This window comes from Schistocerca gregaria, chromosome 2 (assembly GCF_023897955.1).
Source record: "Schistocerca gregaria isolate iqSchGreg1 chromosome 2, iqSchGreg1.2, whole genome shotgun sequence".
In the NCBI taxonomy this organism is placed as follows: Eukaryota; Metazoa; Arthropoda; class Insecta; order Orthoptera; family Acrididae; genus Schistocerca; species Schistocerca gregaria.
In genome coordinates, this window is record NC_064921.1 from 377,809,085 (window position 1) to 377,833,634 (window position 24,550).

General features: G+C 38.8%; 1 protein-coding gene across 4 annotated transcripts in view; it reads left to right on the forward strand.

The window, feature by feature from the left end:
• LOC126320425 (CUB domain-containing protein 2) overlaps positions 1 to 24,550 on the forward strand; it is a 1,159,067-nt gene that overhangs the window by 1,108,858 nt on the left and 25,659 nt on the right. The window lies entirely within an intron of this gene.

A 24,550-nucleotide genomic window follows, 5' to 3' on the forward strand; every position in this document is an offset into this window, starting at 1 on the left:
GGGCCAGAAATGCCCTTTTTCCTATTGCTAGTCTGCTTTTGGTTATTTTACTGCCTAGGTAGTAGAATTCCTTAACTTTATCTATTTCGTGACCATCAATCCTGATGTTAAGTTTCTCGCTGTTCTCATTTCTGCTAATTCTCATTACTTTTATATTTCTTTTATTTACTCTCAGTCCATATTCTGTACTCATTAGACTGTTCATCGTTCCATTTAGCAGATCATGTAATTCTTCTTCACTTTCACTTAGGATAGCAATGTCACAGGTACTTTCACCATGAATTTTAATTCCACTTCTGACCCTTTCTTTTATTTCCGTCATTGCTTCTTCGATGTACAGATTGAGCAATAGGGGCGAAAGACTACATCTCTGTCTTACACCCTTTTTAATCGGAACACTTCGTTCTTGGTCATGCACTCGAATTTCGAACTTCTTGCACCATTTTACTTTGTCGAATCCTTTTTCCAGGTCGACAAATACTATGAACATGTCTTGATTCTTTTTTAGTCTTACTTCCATTATCAACCGCAACGTCAGAATGTCTCTCAAGTGCCTTTGCCTTTTCTAAAGTCAAACTGATCGTCATCTAGCACATCATCAATTTTCTTTTCCATCCATATATATTATTCTTGTCAGCAACTTGGACGCATGAGGTGTTAAGCTGATTGTGCGACAATTCTCGCACTTGTCAGCTCTTGCAGTCTTAGGAATTGTATGGATAATATTTTTCTGAAAGTCGCCAGACTCATACACCAATTTGAATAGCCGTTTTGTTGCCACTTCGCCAGTGAATTTAGAAATTCTGATGGAATATTATCTATTCCTTCTGCCTTACTTGCTCTTAAGTCCTCCAAAGTTCTTTTCAATTCTGATTCTAATACTGGATCCCCTATCTCTTCTAAATCGACTCCTGTTTCTTCTTTTATCACATCAGACAAACCTTCCTCTCGTAGAGGGTTTCAATGTATTCTGTCGACCCATCCGCTCTCTTCTCTGCATTTAACTGTGGAATTCCCGTTGTACTCTGAATGTTACCACCCTTGCTTTTAATGTCGCCGAAGACTGTTTTGATTTCCTGTATGCTGAGTCTGTTCTTCCGACAACAATTTCTTTCTTTTGTTTCTTCTCATTTTTCTTGCAGCCATTTCGTCTTAGCTTCCCTGCACTTCCTATTTATTTCATTCCTCGGTGACTTGTATTTCTATATTCATGAGTTTCCCAGAACACTTTTTTATTTCCTCATTTCATCGATCAACTGAAGTATTTCTTCTGTTACCCATGGTTTCTTCGCAGTCATCTTTTTTGTACCTATGTTTTTCTTTCCAACTTCTGTCAGAGAACGTCAAGCGTATCTCGTCATTCCTTAGCACTTTCGTATCCCACTTATTTGCATATTGATTCTTTCTGATCACTACTATATTGTGATCTGAGTATGTAGTAACCGATGAAATGTGCAAAAATTGGACGGGACACTTAAAGAATATCAACGATTCATAAACATTAAATCATAGAACCGCTTTTTATGTTTCATGAATTGTTTTTCACGACCAATCTAGTTCGGATTATGGAAATTTCTGTGCTTCTTGGTTACACAGATTTCTTCCTGTCAACCGTAAGAATCACAAAATGTTTCAGTTGTCATGCTCTTGTTCCCGTACTTAGTCGAAGTTGGTCGCTTTGTTCATCACTATATTACTGATGATGGGAAAGAGATTCTGCCACCAGTCACCTGATATTCATTCTAAGAACGTTACAGTCAGTCTTTTGGGTCAGCAAAAATCTTATAATGGTCAGTTCACGACGCGAGCCATGACAAACACATACACCGAACGTTGAAAAAACTGTGAAGAGGAATTCTAAAGACACGATGTGGTAAACTGAATTGGAACCTGGATTTACTGAACGACAAAGATGCTCCACCCACGTCAACGAAAATTGGATAACTTATGACAAATTTGATTTTTGAGTATCCACCGCACAGTCCTTAAATGGCTCTTCCACAACAAATGTTGGGCTATCGTCACAGCGGTTTGCAGACTATGAGGAGCAAGTGAGACGATAATTAAGACAGCTGGAGCAGAAGTTCTTTATCAATGATACGCAGAAGGTTGACCACCGTCGCTATAAATTGTTTTATACGTCGGGATAAATATGTAGGGAAGTAACATGAGGTTGTAGGGTGAAAACGATATGAACATGACTTGCTTATCAACTCTCTTGATTGCCTGATAAAGAACTCACGGAATGAAATCTCATTTTCTTCGTGTTGATTGCGGGCAATACTAAACGGTTATTAATCACAGCGCTAATGTATGGGTGAGCAAGGTTCAAATCCTGCACGCCCATTAAAATTCTTCATTACATTCCTAAATCGCTTTCGGTGATACCTTAAATAAAACGAACTCCTTCCAAACAGGCCTTCAAGGCCCAATGGCACCGACCGACCGCCGTGTCATCCCCAGCCTATAGGATGCGGATATGGAAAGGCATGCGGTCAGCACGCTGCTCTCTCGGCCACTGTCAGTTCCCTCCCATGTGCTCCACCATTTCGTCTCTTATGATTTATATACTGATACTCTGTGATACCTCCTTCCTACAGATTTCCTTTGGACAGGTGTTTATCTATAATGGATATGGTGTTGCGTTTTCTAGAAGAATAAATATGGTGACGTAAAAGAATTTGGCAGTCCCTGAGCTCGACACAAAAATGGAGGAAGATAAGGGTTTTAACTTCAAATCGATGTAGGGGCAACTGGAGAAGGATGGTTAGCCCATTTGAATGGGACAGGAAATCAGCCATAGACTTGTTGAATCTAGTATCTTGGTAATGCCTTTAATTAATTTAGGGATAGCACGGTGAGCCTACAACTGGGAGGCACAATGAAGACTTAAGTCCAGCTCCTCCGATCTGATGTACAGATTCACTACCATTGCACAGAACACATTATTAAAGGTTGATGTTGTCCAATGACCTGACAACAGTGTAACATCTCGTAGACACCTGTGATAACAGGTGGACCACAGCTTCAACTGGAGAGAAATGTGGAACGAATCGGCCTTGGCCTTCTTGGCTTTCACTTATGGGGTGATGTGAATCTCTCTCGGTCTAGTAATGAAATATTTTCTGTAAAAATATACTTGCCTTTCAACGTTGTTCCCTTTTAGGTCAAATCACTGTGTCCAACTTTTTTTCTCATATACAAAAACACAAGGAATGCCATTTTGTCGGCAGCTATTACAAAAATCAGACTGCAGTTGTAAGAGTGACAGTCCCTACCCAGGTGTTATTCAGTCTGCATGTAGAGTACGTGGTAAAGGAAACTAATGAGAAATCTGGGAAGAGAATTAGTCCTAAAATTCCGTATGAGAAATGAAAGGCTGAAAGCTTGCCGACGACACTGTAATTCTGGCAAATAGCAAAGGATATTTAAGATCAGTAAACGAAATGAACAGTATTTTAAAAATAAGTTACAAGATTAAGATAAATGAAAGTAAAGCAAAGGTAACTGTGTCAAGGCAAATAATACATGTGATGCTGAAGGAATTAAATTAGGAAACGAGACACTGAAGCTAGTAAATGAGTTTTGTTGTTTGGGCAGAAAAATATCTGAAGATGTCGAAAAGTAAAGACGATGTCGGGAAACGTGTTATTACAGACACATGCCAGTAAAAGGGACTAACGCGACAGTGTTTCACATTATAGGGAAAAGAACATTGGTGGACACTAAGCTAAGTGTGGTATGAGATACAGATACAGTGTGGTAAATATTACGTAACACCAGATCATTTTGAAATAAAATGAGAGTGAAGAGAGAGAATGAGAACTGTCCAAGAATTAGATTATTTATCAGAGTACAGCACGTTCCCTATTTCCTGATGAAGAAACGTGGACGACAGAACAGTACAGACACGAAGACAACGAAGTATTTTAAATGTGGTACTACAGAAGAACGTTGAAGATTAGATGGGTAATCGAGTAACTAATAACAGGTGCGAGTAATTCATGGAATTACGGAGGAAAGAAACTGATGGCGGCACATCTTGAGGCGTTAAGGAATAGTTACTTTGATACTGGAGGGAAGTGATGTGGGCGAGGGAGGGACGTAAAAATTGTGGACTGAGATCAAGGTTCCAAGTGGATGCACGTTTGGTAGCAGCTGAACAGACTTGCACGGGATAGGCTAACTTTGAAGAGCTACAAGAAAAACCAGCTTTCAAACTGAAGACCACAAAAATAAGCAAAACACCGATCTATTGCTATTGGTACCATGACCTTTTCTCTGAAATCTAAGCGTTTTACTGCTATAGGTGCTTTGTGTAATTCAGACGACACCAAATATGGTGAATACACTAAAGGTTCCAACAATCTGTACATTAAATCCCTCAATTTCTCGTTCCACCATACCACCTATGCGAGCCTTTCAAAGGATGACATTTTTCTTACCTATTTATTAGTTACAAGACATATGAGGGGATGGATTCTTTGAAAGAACACACTTATTTACCATTCCCAATAGGATCTTGTGTTCTCTGTAACTAATGACCTCATTGTCCATGAACACTAAACTCTAATATTCCTTCCTTTCTTTCTTTAGCTATTCGGTCTACCCATCTAATTGTCAGCATTCTTCTGCAGTTTATACAATAGGACACAGCTTGAAATATTATAGCCAGTGTCTTCATCCATGAAAATATTTTCTGCAATGACCTCGACTTCACCATTTTCAATGCAATGCTTAGACCCACTGCTTTGGCTACCGTTTAGTTTCTGACACAAAGTCGTGGACCCATGTCCCATTTGAATTAATAAATCAGAGCACAAAGTAAGCTGGATTATTTTTTAAACAGTCCAAACATGACAGACAATTGGCTGTTATACTTACCTGATATTAACATTCAACAATTGCAGCAGTAAACTGCACTGACTTTCTGAGACTAACTCTTGATACATTTTTTTACCGCAAGAGCATATTCTGTAACCAGGATTTATTTTCTAATTTTAGATCTCTATTTTGTCGACTGTAGCTATCCATGTTTGACGTGATTGTACATTTTATATGCCTTATTTTGAAGGAGAGACGGTCTGGCAGTCCATCAACAATGAGGTGATTAGAACCAGAATGCAAATTCAGATTGTACAGTGATGGTGAAGAAAACTAGATGTGTTCTTATCTTATAACCTATCCAGCACTTACATTAATCGGTATAGGAAAACCATGAGGTACCTACATCTGACAGATTTGAACCCTACTCCCCATGTATGTGAATTCATTGCTTTAAACACTGTATTTCCTCAATTGACACTTTATTTAGCTCAAAGCACCTAATATTGAGTTTTTGCATTGCAAAATTCATGATCTCCCACATATTTTGTTATGAGAGAGAGAGCTACAATGAGCCTACTCCAGTTCATAGCAAACTTCATCATCAAGCGCAGCCATTTCACAGATATGTCTCTCATGACTCTTTTAGGTTAAATCTGTGGGCAGGACTCGTCCCTCCCCTTGTCTGATGTCTCTGAGAACTACATTAAACAGCTGCTCTGATAACTGAAAACTGTGTTTTCCCATGTAATGAATTACTTTTTCTAGGTGACATGTGGGTCACTTTACTACCACAAATGGTAACCTATATACCTTTCAGTGGGCCACGGTAATAGATAAGAGGCAGTTACAACATGTAGCAAATCTACTAGGGGCTACAAATAAAGTATGTTATCTGAGTTGTTTAATTGTCTTAGTGGATACCTGTATTTCTACAAGCACAATTTAAGGATAACAACATGAGTCAGTTCTAGGGAAAAGTCTGATATATCTGGTTCAGATGTAAACATTAGTTAATATTTCAAAGCACAAATTTGGACTCTTAAATGGAGACATAAGTAAAGAGAATTTTGTCACGATAACACACTACAGAAAATTTGCATCTTCATGATAAGTAGCAACTTAAACCTCACAGTTGAAGTGAAACATAAATCATTAGTTTACAAATACCATGCCTATAACCACTGAGTCTGTAGACGTGTAATTTGGTAAGGAGTTACTTGTAGCGGGCAGTGCTCGCTCTCTCTCTCTCTCTCTCTCTCTCTCTCTCTCTCTCTCTCTCTCTCTCTCTCTCTCTCTCTCTGTGTGTGTGTGTGTGTGTGTGTGTGTGTGTGTGTGTGTGTGTGTGTGTGTGTGTGTGTGTGGTTACAGGGCTGAATTATGTTGTGTATTTATTTGATTTGGCTTCTAAAGCAGATTCCTTCTCTTTACTACAATGTTGATTTTGTGTTTAGTTATAAGGAATGCAAATTGTTTGTAGTTTTCACTTTTCCTCCTCAACAGTCTCCTATGTTTCCAGCAAAGTAGTGAGTTTTCGCAGCACTAACATCTGTCTCTTGAAAATATCTGTGCAATTCTCTTTCAGCTCTTTAGTAAGCTAATTACAATATGCTTCAAATATTTTGTCATATTGTTGTGTTTGTCCTCTGTAACAATATTTCAGCTTATCGTACTTAACACTTAGCTTACTAGGTCTGTGTATTTGTATTCTATTATGTGAATTCTTTACATATGAAAAATGTTACCACAGTGTGAGAACGGTAGCTGAATGACCTGCACATTAGTTAACTGAGATTTAAGTGTTAATCTGGTGACATGTTTATGAGGTGATCAAAATCTTTCCATTTGAGTGTGTTGCTGCAGTGTATATGCGACATAGTGTGAGTTCGATTTGGATTTGCAAGCACTGACATTTTGTAAAGGGATTAATGTGGTATTTGTGTCTTTCCAATATGCATATGGTAAATGTGGAAATGTGAACTATCGTGAAAATATTACCAAATGTGTAGAAACACAACCAATGTGCTGTTATTCTTTTCTTGGCAGCTGTAGGACAAACACTTGTAAATGTCCACTGGAGAATGAGGATGTATGGGGGCAACGTGTCCATTGAAAACCACAATTGAGGAATGATGTGCCAAGGGGTGCTGCTGCTTCATAAGGCATGTCCCCATATTTCAAATGTCATAATGCAGAAGTTACACCAACTCAAGTGGGACACATTCGAGCACCTCCCCTATAGCCCCAACCTCTCCCCATGTGATTATCTCACCTTCGCTCTCTTAAAAATATCTTGAAGGGTCGACAACTCTTGTTTGATGAGGATGTGCTGCAGGTAGTTACGCACTTTTCTTCGTGCAGCAAAACACAGTGTTTTACCAAATGCTTATTTTCAACATTGTGCATTGCCTTAATGCTCTGGGCAATTCTACCTGACTGGCATACTTATTCTGGACTGTACAGTCCTTGTATGGAAACTTTTTGATTGGCTCTAATATATGTACAATTTTTAGAAACATTTGTTGTTTCCTATTCGACAACATAATGTTTAAGATAGTAAAATTTAATTTGGTTGTATTCAGGAACAGGTCATTGTTTTTATAACCTTCTACCACAGTTCTAACCATTTTTACATAATTAGGGTCTACAAGGACATTATTTCTCAAAAACTGCTATGTTTATACCAACATGAACAGTATCCATAACATTATCATTTTGTTCATATAGTCCCAGTCATCCTGTTATCCCTATATTATTAACAAATACCATTGCCTTAGTTTCATAACAATTTTTCTATAAAATCTTTCATAGGGCAAATGCAAACCAGAAGATGTCATATATCACAAGAAATGTAATCCTTAAAATAAATTAATTACACGTCATTAGTTTTCCAGGTGTTGCATTATTTCCAAACATTTGTTCCATTTTATGTTACTCTATTACTTTTTTAAAACAATAATCCATTCAGCCTTCCACTTTATGTCTTATCATTAGTACATACTTATCCAACATAATTTTTAGAAAACAGTCACACTTTATTTATTTGAATAGTTCAATTCTCACACAGTAAATAAACAACTGCAAAGGACAGGCGTTTCCCTATTATGGTAAACTGTTGAGTGGAAGATCAGCCCACAAAAAATAAAAAAGCTAATCTTTTGAACTCCCATCCTTTAATCAAAGCAAGATAGTTTGTGGTACACAGATGGAGATAAATTTCTGATATTTTGTTGGGGAAAATGTGATTGCAGTTGGTAGCTGTATGTCACAGAAACAATAGGTGAAGGGGAGGTGGGGAGCAACTTGATAGGAGGTTGAAGAGGTCCATAAAGGATGGATGGATGGCTGGGAATATGGAAAGAAATCCAAGGGCAGATCCCACCAATAAGTGAAAGCGAATGTACCTCAGAACAGGAAAGAGAGTAAGGCAAAGAGGAGAGGAGAGAAAGGGAGACAGAAGGGATACAAGGAAGATGAAGGAGCCCAAGTATCTGGTAAAGGGACTCCATATAAGTACAAAAGGAATCAAATTAATTTGTTCCTTGAGGATAGCAAGATACTCAGTGGTCCCTATCAAATAAAGTATTGTTGTTTTTATAATTACCCAAAAAAATTAGGGGGACATGCATAAGGGCAGGAACTGAAGAAGAGCAAAGAACTGTAAGAAAGGAGCACGGGTCAGGGGCACCCAGGGAGAGGGCTGGGAGTAATTAATGCCAGCAAAATGGCAAGGCCCTAAATGTGTTGAGAACACAATTGACTTTTAAAACTGATTATTTATTTCAGTCAAAGTTGCAACTGATTCACATAGTTATGAGCATCTCATCAGCTCTGTACTAAAAAGCCTGAATGTTTTGTAGCTGTAACTGAATTAAATAACTAGTTCTACTCAATAATAGTTGCTGTATCACTCAAAGACAATATGCTTGCCCTTAAAAGATTCACAGAGGATGGACAAAAATATGGAAACACCAAAAACAAAACACATTACCATGTCTAATACATTGAAAAAAAAAAAAAAAACACTGGCATTTAAAACAGCTTCCAATCATCTCTGAATGGGTACATACAGGTCCTGTATGGTTTTTCAAGGGAATTTGATACTATTCTTCCTGAAAAATAGTGGCAAGTTCAGATAATGATGATGAAGGGCATAGCAACTAAACAATCTTCTCTCCAAAGTAGACCACAAAGACTCAATAGTATTGAGATCTGGTGATGAGAGTTGTGGCAATTTATCCTCATGCTCACAAAACCAGTCCTGGTTAATGCAAGATGTGTGAGCACGTACCCTAGTCCCTTGGAACACGATTTGGGGACAAACATTGTACTATTGGATGGATCTGACCAGCCGAAATGGTCACATAAGCCTTAACAGTAAAGTAGACTCGCAGAGTACCTTGAGACCCATGGAATAAAATGGTATGGCTGCCCAAATGAACACTGAACTCCTGCCAGGTTTCACTCTTAAGATATAAACTTAACCAGGAGTTGGAAACAATGTTAATCAAGCCTCATCCCACAACATTATTTTCTTCTACTGCTCCTCAGGCCAGATTTTATGGATTTTCCACCAAGTTTTCGTGTTAGGGGCATTTGCACACTAATGTGTGGTTTTGGAGATCCAGGTCACCCTGAAATTCCCTGCTTGGGGAGTACCCTTCATGTTGATTTGGTGCTAACAGCCTTTGTAAGTGTGACATTATGTTCTGCAGTGACTTTTTGCAGCTGTTGTCCTCTTACTTTTCATCACAATCCTCTTCAATGACAGTCAGTCACAAACACCCATCACATATTTTCATCCAAATGTGACTCAGTGTGTAATGGTAACACTGACCACCTTACATGACAATCAATGCTAACATTATACCTCTGCAAGGAATTTTTGAGATGTGAGTGTGAGATAACCTAATGGAAACAGAACAATCCAACTGGGATTCATTTCCAAAACACTCCAGTAGAGTATAACTAACAGTAAGCAGGTGAATCAGGAACAGATTTTCTCCCAGCACAAAAGCACTTTGTAATATTACATATTGAAATTGGTCACCAGCCTAATTAGTCAGTCTTGTGTCAAGCAATATAATAAAGCAGAAGGCAGTGCTAAGGCTAACCTAACCTTCCTTGACACACACAAATTCTAAACACACACCCATGCACAGTACAACACAATAACCTAACCTTGCAGATAAATGTACTATTAGTTTGAAAATCAGACAAACAAATTGCCAATGAGATAGCAAATAGTAACAAATCCCTCTCAACAATATGTACCTTAAATGAACTAAATGCAACAGTTTATGGAACCAATTATCAACACACATGAGACTAGTAGTAATACTAAACAGGGAAGAGTATGAAATGATTCTGATTTAAATCAGGAGATCTGTTGATGATCATACTCTTATAACTTCATTGCTTAATACAGGGTCTTTACACCTGTGCATTAATCAACTTGCATGAGAATAGCTAACACAGTAAACATGTCTTTCTTAAACTTGGTTTGAAGCAATTGAACAAAATTCAACTCTAACTACACTGGCTCTGAAGAAACCTTTGCTTTGTTTCATTATTAATTACGTAAAGCACAATAAACAAAAACTCTTTAAATAACAACTGTGCTTTGTTAAGCAGTCTTTTAACCAAGTCAAAATATAGTTGGCTGTGTAAATGCCAACACAACATTAAACTAAAGTTCAAACACCTTCTCATGAAATGGACACTAATAAAACTTTGTAATTCTGATCAAAGTGGATAAATGCAATAATTAATAATCTTCTTCAGCACAGATTAAATTTACTATTTTCAGGCAGCTTTTCAAGTAAGGCAGATTGTTTAAGAAAATAACTGCAGATTGATTTAAAATTCTATTGGAAGTGAAGTATTTCTCAAATTATAAAACTGAACCTTAAGCATTATAGCTCCACACATTAGAAAGCAATCACACCTATTTTTACAGCTACCACATAAGTCTTCCCATAGTAAATTAGGACACTTGCAATTAAATTCACTAGGATAGGATTCCTGTCCAGGTTTGTGATTTGGAATAATCATGGGTGTAAGATAGAGTTTTTAGTAACACCACGATTATTATTAAAACAACCAAATTTCACAAATACCTGGTCCATTTACAGAGTGACAAATATAAAGAATTTAGTGGAGGGCTGGTGGAACTGGTGCCATAATTTGCAGTGGCTGTTAGTATGGCGGCAATGCAGTCATGGCAGGACTATTGGCCTTGTCCTGTTACAGATCATCTTGGCATCATAATTATATTTTTATAGGGCCAAGAACCATGCCATGATAATAACATCACCAAATGCAGGACCTGAGACCCATAAATACTGCTCTCTAGCTCTTCTGGCCAACAACTCCAAGCATATGAGCCACTACAATCTGCTACTGCTACCAAGATGTTAACCACAGCACTGCTCAAACCCTGACTCCTTGCCCGTCACAAAGGATGAGTTAGCACTTGTGCACCAATCACATGTTTTCCACTCTGGCAGGCTACTCTTGCGGCTGTGGGGCTTCCCCACATCTTTTACATTCAACCCTATGTTCCCTAACTATGGACCAAGTCATCTAAATACATTATATAACAATCATTCCAATAGTTATTTAAATTCACAAGCATAGTTTAAATAACATTGTTCAAAAGTTCATATAACTGAAATATGTATACGTAGCCAAAAATTTCCACAACAAATACAATACTCTACATAAGCAACCCTACAATTTGACATAGAAATATCGATATGGATACAAAATAGGTTGAAAATATGTGTTACAGGTGGATTATGTTTTTCTGCTTTCCAAGTATGTGGTACAAGTCTTTGAAATGGTGCTTCTAGAAACACCAAACACTTTGGCTACCTTGATTACTGAATCACCCACCATATGAACACCAACAATTTGCACATGTTCAAATCTACATATCTCCTGCATAAGGCACTCACTTCTACACAAAGCACTCTTTCTGATCATGACTGACACCTGCAATATGAGGGCATTGGACAGATGTCGTTCATGGTCAAGTACAAAAGCACAACCTGCAGGCTTGGCTAGCATCTGCATGTAAGTTCAAGCATGAACTTCGCAACGTATTTACACATTTTTGTCCAACCACTGTATTTCATTAGTAACAACATATACAATACCGTTCCACACTGCAACTGTTTCTCTAAATTTCAGGGATGAAACTACCCTGCTCATTTGCATCTGATATGTATGCTTCTTTCTCACTGCTCAATGTCTTCTCTTCTGCCACTGTATGATTTTACACAATTTTTATTTGTGAGCTGGTATGAAATTTTTATGAAATAAAAAAGCAAGATAATTTCAGTAAACCTTCATGCAAGCTATAACCTTCAGAATCTCTGCTTTCTCTCCATGACTACCATTTGTAGTTATTGATTATTATTTTTGTAGAATATTTTCTAAAACTGAGAGCTATTTCTCTTCTTGAGTATCTTGGGATGCGTAAACAGAACATAGTTCACTTATATTTTCCAACAATGTTGTGTTAATACAACATTAGCTCGCACTGTCAAAACCAATACCCCAATGAAACTAAGAATTCTATATTATGGACATAGCACTCAATTGTTCTGCTTATCAGAGTTTCTACAAAAGTTAATATTTAAAGCAAGTGAAGGAGCAAGACATGCCATGAATAACAGATGCAGATATAGTATGCAACATTACTTTCAAGGAAATAGTTTTATGCTTTTTACAGACATAAGTAAAAAATAATGGCACATGTCTCAAATTCCAGGCTCAAGAGAGATGTATAAAAAATATAAGGGAACAGAAATCATTCATAAAATAGATGAAAGCAAGTATGGTAATGGTCAATTTACACACAGTACCATGTGTGACAGTGTATCCCATAGTATTATTTCAGCATGTAAGCTCCTTACCTAGTTTAAATTACACCTATTGACTTTATTTTATTTATTTATTTCACTCCCCTTCTCAGGTTCCAAAACATGCAATACTGAAATTTTAATTGTTGTTTAGATTTTTGTATTGTTGACTGCTACATTTGCAGAAGTTTTCTTCATTAAACACAATTATCCCTATGCCTGCATGAATCCCATTCTTCTTTGATACCAATTTTCCCATTTTGTATTTTCAAGAATTATTTTTACAAGTTTCTTGAATTACTCCCCTGTTAGGCAATTATATTACTCCATACTCAATACTGTATAAAAATCTCCATACGCAATACTGTATAAAAATTCACTTAAAATACATGGTTATTACTACATGTACATTTACTATGACTACCACTGTTGGAATTAGGAAACAAATTATTGGTTATGTTGATGTAGCTGGCAAAATACTATTTTCTTTCAGAAATACTGTGCATCTAAGTTAAATAAACAAAGAGAAGATACACTATATGGTCAAAAGTATCTAGACACCTGACTGAAAATGACATACAAGCTCGTGGCGCCCTCCATCGGTAATGCTGGAATTCAGTATGGTGTTGGCCCACCTTTAGCCTTGATGACAGCTTCCACTCTCGCAAGCATATGTTCAGTCAACTGCTGGAAGGTTTCTTGGGAAATGAGAGCCCATTCATCATGGAGTGCTGCACTGAGGAACAGTATCGATGTTGATCGGTGAGGCATGGTACAAAGTCAGCATTCCAAAACATCCCAAAGGTGTTCTATAGGATTCAGACCAGGACTATGTGCAGGCCAGTCCATTACACTGATGTTATTGTTGTGTAACCACTCCACCACAGGCCGTACATTATGAACATGTGCTCGATTGTATTGAAAGGTGCAATTGCCATCCCTGAATTGTTCTTCAACAGTGGGAAGCAAGAAGGTGCTTAAAATTTCAATGTAAGCCTGTGCTATGATAGTGCCACACAATACTACAAGGGGTGCAAGCCCCCTTCATGAAAAACACAACCACACCACAACACCACCACCTCCGAATTTTTCTGTTGGCACTACACATGCTGGCACATGATGTTCACCGGGCTTTCACCATACTCACACCCTGCCATCAGAACACCACATTGTGTACCATGATTCGTTACTCCACACGACGTTTTTCCACCGTCAAATGTTTACGTTCCTTACACCAACTGAGACGCAGTTTTGCATTTACTGGCGTGATGTGTGGCTCGACCATGAAATCCAAGTTTTCTCACCTCCTGCCAAACTGTCAAAGTACTTGCAGTTGATCCTGATGCACTTGGCAATTCCTGTCTCATGGTCTGGATAGATGTCTGCCTATTACACATTACAATCCTCTTCAACTGTTGGTGGTCTCTGTCAGTCAATAGATGAGGTCAGTCTGTAAGCTTTTGTGCTGTTTGTGTCCCTTCATGTTTCCACTTCACTATCACATCAGAAACAGTGGACCGAGGGATTTCTAGGAGTGTGGAAATCTTGTGTGCAGATGTGTGATGCAAGTGACCCCCAATCACCTGACCATGTTTGAAGTCCGTAAGATCCATGGAGCGCCGCAATCCTGCTCTCTCACAATGTGTAATGACTACAGTGGTCGCTGATATGGAGCACCTGGCAGTAGGTGGCAGCACAATGCACCTAATATGAAAAGCGTACATTTTTGGGGGCGTTTGGATATTTTGGTAACATAGTGTGTATCAAAGAAAAAAGAAACATACAACATGGAGCATTTCATTTACTATCTTTTTCCTGTGTTTCTATACTGTACATTCACATCTCTCTCTCTCTCTCTCTCTCTCTCTCTCTCTCACACACACACACACACACACACACACACACACACACACACACACACACACACGTAATCATGCATGCATGCATGCATTGAACTGAGTACATCACACGTTTTCAATTAGTGTATCAAATTTTTTGCTTCACTTATCTTCTGCCAATGAGGCACATAAGTAATCCCCACTCTTTATCCACAGAAAACTTACCATAATTCTGCTCTCTTGGTTTTTGAGAGTTATGTACAGTAAAATGAAACAAGATAATATTATAACATAACTGCACAATAAATCTCAAACCTAACTGTCAGTATGAATTTTGACTGATGTAATTGACCACTGTTAGGACAAAAGAACTGTCTTGCCTCAGTCTTGTGCAACTTGTTTTAAGTTCTTATGCAACTTGCAGTGGGCACTGTTCTGTACACCACTTCTCTGTGACTACCCTTACAGTGAAAAAATCAGACTTTATTTTCCTCTTCACTGACTAGAATATCCACACCGTAATTTAAGCACCCAACTGCACTCTGTTGTTTTTAAGCTTGCTAAGAACATCACAGTGAGAACACCAGCATCATCATCTGCTTGGCGAAATGAAGGACTTTATTTTTAATTTTCATTTTTTTATTTTATTTTTTTACTATTTCTTTGCTTGACAAAGCACAAAGTGACAGCTTCTCTTCTGTCAAAGACTATGCTGTTAACTAGCAATAGATTCCTCTGAACAATTTTATTATTAATGCCTCATAGCATGGTGTGGAATTCAGATGTACAAAGGCACACAAACCAGTCTTAATGGGGAAAATATTGCAGTAGTAAGACACCTGCATCATATTCGGCACTTCAGTTCTCCATATAGCCAATGTAATTTAGATTTCAGAGGTTTTGGTACATCGTTTAGTGCAAGTTTCGGGACGCTTCCACTGAGCAGGATATAGCTGATACCCATCCCAAGTTGAGCTTGAGCTTCCTCTTCAGTTACATCTACATCAATTGGATAAAACTCTTCCTTCCTTCCTTCCTTTTCATACAAGCATTACTGCATTAGATTCAATGCCACAGCATCATTTTCTTCAGTAACAGAAAATACTGACCTAATCGGTGGATATCATCAGTACTGATACTGTACCAACTAAAAACGTCCAGCAATGTGCACAGACTTTTTGAGGTAATTAAATTATTTAGTATTACACTAATACATTGGATTTCCATTCTTCAAGAAAAAGTAACTGCCCAAGTTACTGCAGCAGTTAGGACACTTGACTCTCATCCTTATTTAATTTTTCCAGAATTCCCCAACATAAAATCTTTGTGAAGCTGGGTTGGTTAGTTTCAAAGGGTCACTCCTAATATTTTCTTTCCACAATAAAAATTCGTGCATCATCTCTAATGACCTCATCACTAATGCCATTTTAAATCAATCCATCCATCCATCCTTCCTTCCTTTTATAAGAATGATGCTGTATAACTGCTAACCTCCCTTCTGTTTTCTGTTGCCCTCTCTCTTATGCTAACTTATCAACTGTTATGGAAAAACTGATACAAGAAGCCTGAACATTTGCTAAAATGTCTAGATATAAGTTTCTATAGGAGCACAGGAGTAACATTAACTTGTCCACAAGAAGCCTCACCAAACTTACCTAATAAACTATGACTCAAGACATCATCAAATAATGTATGCTTTGTGAGGGGAGGTCTCTCTCATTCCCCAACCCCCACAAAAAAGTGTGATATTGACAAACCAATCTCACATCCTGTCCCATCACATCGACAGATATCCCAGTTCCGTGTCACTTTGAACAAAGCTACAATACAAATGTTATGGATATTGATTATTTGCAAGGGTATCATCAATCATTTGTTATGTAACTTCAAAACTATTTTGCGGTTTATAGCTATCCTTTGCTATTACAAACTCCAGATGGCTCCTGATTCTAAAAGCTTGCAATAGGACTGCACCTTCAGTTCCTAAAGCATTTTTTTTTAGTGTTACCAGTCAGTGTCACAAACTACTTGAATGAGAATATAGAAAGTATTCACATGTATCTCAAATGTTACCAACCTGACAGAAAAATAGTATGTAGAAATCCCATGCAAACTACACTCTGTCAGTTAAGTGCATTGAAGCAGTGAGAATCTGCTGTAGAAAGGGTAACACTAGTATTTTTAGAGATTACTACACACACAATTTTTCAATACCTCTGAGTTTTATTTTGTAAGATATCATGGCTCTCCCCCCACTTCTCCCTTTTCCACAGAACTAACAGAACCACCCAGTTCAGTTAATGGGTACACTCTTGTTCTTCACCATCACTGTTATCAGTTGCTCATCATTACCACTGCATTATACTTCTTTGGAACTACCACTCTCAAATGTAATGTTCAATGTTAGCCATTGGTTTGTCTTATATAATTTCAGCAACATCAGAGGAGTGTTCCCAGTGCCCCAGTGTACTCTTTATCTATGAAACTTTTCACAAGCAGAAAACTACTACTATTCTGCCATGAGACTATACACTGCTGTCAATGAAGAGTCATTAGATACTTCCTTATCAACTAAACCTGTGTTCATGCTACAAGTTACCAGAGTTACCAGTGAATGTTCACAGCCCGGTATCATGTTTTTTAGGTGTTTTCTCTTCTGTCATATTCCAAATGAACTTCTGAACCAATGACTTCTATGTAAGGTAAATACCAATAACAAAAAATTTCTATTTAGACTCGTGTACCTTACGTTACTCTGATCATTCTCTATCTTAAGGTATTTTTCTCAGATTTGTGCACTGAAATGTAATTTATCACACCACTGGACATCCAGAATGGAATAACGGTATTATTATGAAAAGGATAGAATGCTACTCACCATATGGTGGAGATGTTGACTCACAGACAGGCACAACTAAAAGACTGCTAAACAATTAAACTTGTAGTCAAAAGACCTTCTTCTGAATCAGACAAAACATACACACGCATGCGCATGCAGACACGTGTGCACCCGACCCCAATTTCCCCTCCCCCTCACCAAAACACACACACACACACACACACACACACACACACACACACACACACACATACACACACACACACATGTGACCAGTGTCTTTTGGATGCCGAAGCCAGATTGTGAGCAACAGTGTGTAAGGGAAAAAGTGATCTGAGTGGTGGGGGTAAGGAGAAGAAGGCTAGGGTGGGAAGGGGGGAAGGATAGCAGGTAGGTGTGGGGGACAGTAGACCGTTGCTTGTGGAAACATACACGGATGAGGTTGGGTGAGGGTTGGCCAGCTAAATGCAGTCATGTCAGATGGACGTCTCACCTCCCAACTACACCTATCTGCCCTACAATCTCCCCACCTCATCCCTGTATGTTTCCACAAGCAGTACTTTATCTTCTCTCGCCCCTACTCTGTATCCCTCCCTTCCTCACCACTCCCCCCTCCAGCCTCCTCCTCACCCCCACCCCCATCATGTGCTGTTGCTCACAGTCTGGCAGCCAGGGACAGTGGTCACATATGTGCAAACTGTGTGTGTGTGTGTGTGTGTGTGTGTGTGTGTGTGTGTGTGTGTGTGTATGTGCTGCCTAATTCAGAAGAAGGCCTTTGAAAGCATCTTGTTTAGCAGTCTTTTTGTTGTGCCTGTCTTTGATTCAACATCATTAATACAGGGTGTTTAACAATCAGAAAAAAAACTAATTAGACTGGCAGCCTTAAGCAGTGCACATGACACTTGATGATGCTGTTAAGATCATAAATGATGAGTGAACAGAAGCAGACGTATAAAATAAAAAGATTCTCCCAGCATTCATTTAGAACCAATTTACAGCAGCTTTTTCAATCATGGAAGTCACAGTCATTGGTTAAAATAACTGTTCTATGTCAATTAACTGATTTGCATGATTTTGGGCACTACACAATAGTTTTACATCTTTGACACTAAAGTTCAGGAACATCCCCCCCCCCCCTCTCTCTCTCTCTCTCTCTCTCTCTCTCTCTCTCTCTCTCTCTCTCTCCCTCCCCCCCCCCCCCCACCCCACTGGAACACCTTCTCCAAAACCATCTGAACACTGGCTACTCTCTGAATGCAGTGCTCTTAATTTATTTAGTACAAATGGTATTACAGATCATACATGCACTGAATACAGTTGCACTATCAAAGGCTGTTTCAGCTGTATCACATGGAATGTGCTTAGAGAAATCTCTCTCTTGCTTCTCCTTACTGCACTCGTGACTGAAAATGGCTTATTGGCTTCTTGATCTGTTGTTGTAGTCTTTTTCCTTTCAAAGTTGTCACTTTTTTATAACATACATCACTGTATAAATGATGAGAATTCTCAGGCCCCATAGTTGCTCAAAGACAGTAGGTGTTCACAGATTATTAAGCCTCTCTTGTCTACAGGTAGCTGCTATGTTTCTTGCCTCAGGAGAGATGTGTACCCAATTGTAGAAAATTGTTTTACTAATGAAGCAGCATTATTTGGATTCATGCTAAATTCAGAATAATGAAACCTAGATAAACGTAGTCTTCAATGCTTCAGTGTTTCATATCATGTTATCTGTCTGAAATAAAGGCCACTTGCATAGCAAAATAGTAACATGCAGGTTATGTTTTCACTGATGCATCAGAAACTCTGCATAATGATTAACATACATGGTAATTAAAAAAGAGTGCTATACAAGTATGTGCCCAGATATAAAATATTTCATATTTTCAAGTTTCAAAAACCTATAACTCAAACACTTAACAAAAATTTACATAGAAAGAAAGAAAGGGTAAGGATAGAAGTATGCTTCTATACCCTCTCACATGCTTAAGAATTACGCATATACTTACATGGAAACCATCCACTGACACTGAAATGTTCCAGCTGAAAGACTTTCCAATCACATTAGTAACTTGATTAAACCACTCTACTGCACAAATACCACTGATACTCTGGTTGTCTGTACAGAAGACCCTAAGGAAATGTAAAAATTCATCACATTTTACATGTGGAACTCTCAGGTGAAATATGTCACTGAGATTGCTAGTTAGCTGCCCATTATGTTTCTTTGTAAGTAGCTACTTTCTTGATGTTGGTAGAACTGGGTTCATGACTCACCTGATCTTACTGCCAACATAAAGACAATCTTCATAGATGAAGATCTTTTCCAGTGTGCATTGTACTCAAGTCAGGAAAAGCATGGCTCTAATCTATTTCTGTCCATCAGGATTTAAGTGTATCTGGTTTACTTAAATTTTTATGTAGATGTTGGGCTAATTGTTTTTGGAAAAAAAACCTTACAGCAAATTTCTTGTAACTTTTTTGTCTAATGGTAAGTAGCCTACTTTTACCTACAGGAGGAGAAATGAATAATTAATCTCTTAAAAAGATTTCCATAAGTCTTTAATTTCAACTCAGTTCTCAAATGAGCTACTCTGACAATGGAGATGTCTGAGTACAAAGATGTGATACATATAAATAAGAAAATAAAAACATTGTTGCTGCACAGTCACTGATCAGATATACTTGTTGTTGTTGTTGTGGTCTTCAGTCCTGAGACTGGTTTGATGCAGCTCTCCATGCTACTCTATCCTATGCCAGCTTCTTCATCTCCCAGAACCCACTGCAACCCACATCCTTCTGAATCTGCTTAGTGTAGTCATCTCTTGGTCTCCCTCTATGATTTTTACCCTGTACGCTGCCCTCCAATACTAAATTAGTGATCCCTTGATGTCTCAGAACATGTCCTACCAACGGATCCCTTCTTCTGGTCAAGTTGTGTTTCATGTATGTTATGGACAAGTAAAGCTCTTCTCCTTATCAATGGTACATATCTAACTAAGGTCAATATTAGTACTGCTCTTAATGTATTTTATGGTAGTCTTCTCCTATTGTGTTTTCTTCTTCTCCTTCTCCTCCTCCTCCTCCTATCATCTCCCTCATCCTGATCTCCTAATATCAGATATTAATTTTTGTGACACACTAATAATATCCCTTTTCCTTCACCCTTTCCATTCACTGTGTGTCTATTTTTTCTTTTTCTCCTTACTCATAGATTGTTAGTTTTTTCTTTCCCTCAACATATTTTGCTTCTTACAAGCTGTTATGCTCACTGATGGCTATTTTTTCTTTTTCTCAGTGTATTAGTTTTCTATTACTTAGTCTTTCTTCTGAGCCCGTTAACTAAAAAATTTTTAAGTGGGTTATTAACTCCTTGAAAATCTGATTCATCATGCAGCAAAATTTAATTGCTCATATCTCTTGAACACTGCATTTTCTCATGACCTCTACTCCAATTTTTGTCTTTCTGTCTTTTTGCATTTTTATGTAATCCACAAATTATCTTAAGTACTTCTGATGAATCTCTGGTACTGGTGTAATTAGGTAGTTTTGAACCTTTACAGTACTAACAATCTTGCTATGACCTGTCATTTCAGTAAGTACAATAATTTCATCCATAAAATGTTACAATACCCTATCAACTAAACTTACACTTTGCACTTTGAAATGCTGCTTCTAATATTTGTTCCATTTGAAATAAGGTCACTTTGACAGTGACAACAGTGACCTTTATGTCTAATGAAGTCATAGCATTCACAGTCTTTGTCACATTTTATTTTATTTGAACAAATAACTGATTTCAAACAACTGAAAGTCCCAGTAGGAATATCAGCAACATTATAGAAAGGATAGATTGCAACTCGCTGTAAAGATGACATCTTCGGTTGTATATAGGTACAATTGAAAGACTGTTACACATTTTATCTTTTGGCCAAAGCCTTCTTCAGTAAAGAAAACACACATATTCACACAAGCATGCACACCTCACACACATGATCACTATCTCCAGTCATTCTGACCAGAATGCCAGCATTCTGCCTGGAGCGACCAGAGATAGTGCTCATGTATAAGTGAGAGGTGCTTGCTTGTGTGAATGTGTGCATTTTCTTTCCTGATGAAGGTTTTGGCCAACAGCTAAAATGTGTAACAGCCTTTTCACTGTGTCTGTTTGCAAATGAGTGTGTCATCTTTAGGGTAAGTAGCAATCTATCCTTTCCATAATATTGTTGATAAATGGTTTCACGTGTACAGATCTCATCAGATCCTATAATGCAGCAATACAGAATGCATACGGTAGTCTTTAACTACACATTCTGTGTTTCACTACCTTATAAAATCTGATGTTGGCTTTTAAGATGAAACTGTTTATGTGTTGAGATAAAGTAAATAAGACCAAGACTTGGAATTCTAAGATGTATTTGTTACTTTTGTTACTCACTGATCATGTTTAATCTCCATCCTCATCTTGTACTGAAATTATGCTTTCATTTGCTTTCCACTCTACATGACCCCTTGCCGACATTTACACTCCTTACATCTACATTTACCCTCCATCTTCATGTCATTGCTGCAAATTCCAACACCACTCCCTCCCTTCCCAACAGAAACAAATGAACAAAACACCTTATTAGCTTTATAAAACTCTAAATCTGGTTATTATGATCTGTATGATCAACATGATTGTCAGTGTCCACTTGAAGTTATTAGTCATAAATCGCAATTGTGTATCTGTAATCACTTTGTAGCACTTTTCCCCTGCTGTTAAAATAGATTTTTCACTCATAAAGAAAGCTGTGCATATAGTGTACCAAGATGTACTGATTCTCTCTCTCTCTCTCTCTCTCTCTCTCTCTCTCTCTCTCTCTCTCTCTCTCTAACTTCCGCATGGGAAAAATATATTAAAAACAAAGATTCCAAGAATTACCAAGCGGGAAAGCGCCGGTAGACAGCAACAATAAATAAAACACACACGCAAAATTTCTAGTTTTCGCAACCGATGGTTGCTTCTTCAGGAAAGAGGGAAGGAGAGGGAAAGACGAAAGGATGTGGGTTTTAAGGGAGAGGGTAAGGAGTCATTCCAATCCCGGAAGCGGAAAGACTTACCTTAGGGGGAAAAAGGACAGGTGTACACTCGCGCACACACACACACACACACACACATCTCCATCCGCACATACACAGACACAAGCAGACATTCGTAAAGGCAAAGAGTTCGGGCAGAGATGTCAGTCGAGGTGGAAGTACAGAGGCAAAGAAGTTGTTGAAAGACAGATGAGGTATGAGCAGCAGCAACTTGAAATTAGTGGAGGTTGAGGCCTGGCAGATATCGAGAAGAGAGGATATACTGACGGGCAAGTTCCCATCTCTGGAGTTTGGATAGGTTGGTGTTGGTGAGAAGTATCCAGATAACCCGGACAGTGTAACACTGTGCCAAGATGTGCTGGCCGTGCACCAAGGCATGTTTAGCCACAGGGTGATCCTCATTTCCAGCAAACACTGTCTGCCTGTGTCCATTCATGCAAATGGACAGTTTGTTGCTGGTCATTCCCACATAGAAAGCATCACAGTGTAGGCAGGTCAGTGGCATTATGACAGATGCCACCCATTCCATATCAAACAGTCCCTTCCTTACAGCCTAGGTCTTCATGGCAAACGAATCTGCTCCAGTCCTGAATCCCTGAACCATTACACCAACAACCTGAAAACAGCTTTCGCATCCCGCAACTACCCTCCCGACCTGGTACAGAAGCAAATAACCAGAGCCACTTCCTCATCCCCTCAAACCCAGAACCTCTCACAGAAGAACCCCAAAAGTGCCCCACTTGTGACAGGATACTTTCCGGGACTGGATCAAACTCTGAATGTGGCTCTCCAGCAGGGATACGACTTCCTAAAATCCTGCTCCGAAATGAGATCCATCCTTCATGAAATCCTCCCCACCCCACCAAGAGTCTTTCCGCCATCCACCTAACCTTCGTAACCTCTTGGTTCATCCCTATGAAATCCCCAAACCACCTTCCCTACCCTCTGGCTCCTACCCTTGTAACCGCCCCCGGTATAAAACCTGTCCTATGCACCCTCCCACCACCACCTACTCCAGTCCTGTAACCCGGAAAGTGTACACGATCAAAGGCAGAGCCACGTGTGAAAGCACCCACGTGATTTACCAACTGACCTGCCTACACTGTGACGCTTTCTATGTGGGAATGACCAGCAACAAACTGTCCATTCGCATAAATGGACACAGGCAGACAGTGTTTGCTGGTGATGAGGATCACCCTGTTGCTAAACATGCCTTGGTGCACAGCCAGCACATCTTGGCACAGTGTTACACCGTCCGGGTTATCTGGATACTTCCCACCAACACCAACCTATCTGAACTCCGGAGATGGGAACTTGCCCTTCAGTATATCCTCTCTTCTTGATATCCGCCAGGCCTCAACCTCCGCTAATTTCAAGTTGCCGCCGCTCATACCTCACCTGTCTTTCAACAACTTCTTTGCCTCTGTACTTCCGCCTCGACTGACATCTCTGCCCGAACTCTTTGCCTTTACAAATCTCTACTTGTGTCTGTGTATGTGCGGATGGATATGTGTGTGTATGTGTGTGTATGTGAGTGTACACCTGTCCTTTTTCCCCCTAAGGTAAGCCATTCCACTTCCGGGATTGGAATGACTCCTTACCCTCTCCCTTAAAATCCACATCCTTTCCTCTTTCCCTCTCCTTCCCTCTTTCCTGAAGAAACAACCGTCGGTTGCGAAAGCTAGAAATTTTGTGTGTGTGTTTGTGTGTTTATAACATAAATCAATATAATTTATTTAGAAAAATTAGGTTCAGTGGTCATTTTACTTAAATTAGGAATGGTACAAAGGCAGTTCTTAGAAATGAGGGGCAATAGTTGAAACTCCAGTTGCAAGAGTTCTGAGAAGTTTGGAAAGTTAGGAAGAGGTACTAGCAGAAGCAAAGCTATGAGGACAAGTCATATATAACACATGTACACCTATACTCCACAAACCACCTTTTGGTGTGTGGTGGAGGGTATTTTGTGTATCAGTCACTTTCCCCTTTTCCTGTTCCAGTTGTGAAAGTCTTGATGGAAGTACAATTGTTGGTAAGCTTCCATGCGAGCTTGAATCTATTTAATTTTACCTTCCTAATCTTTTTGTGATATATATGCAAAGGAG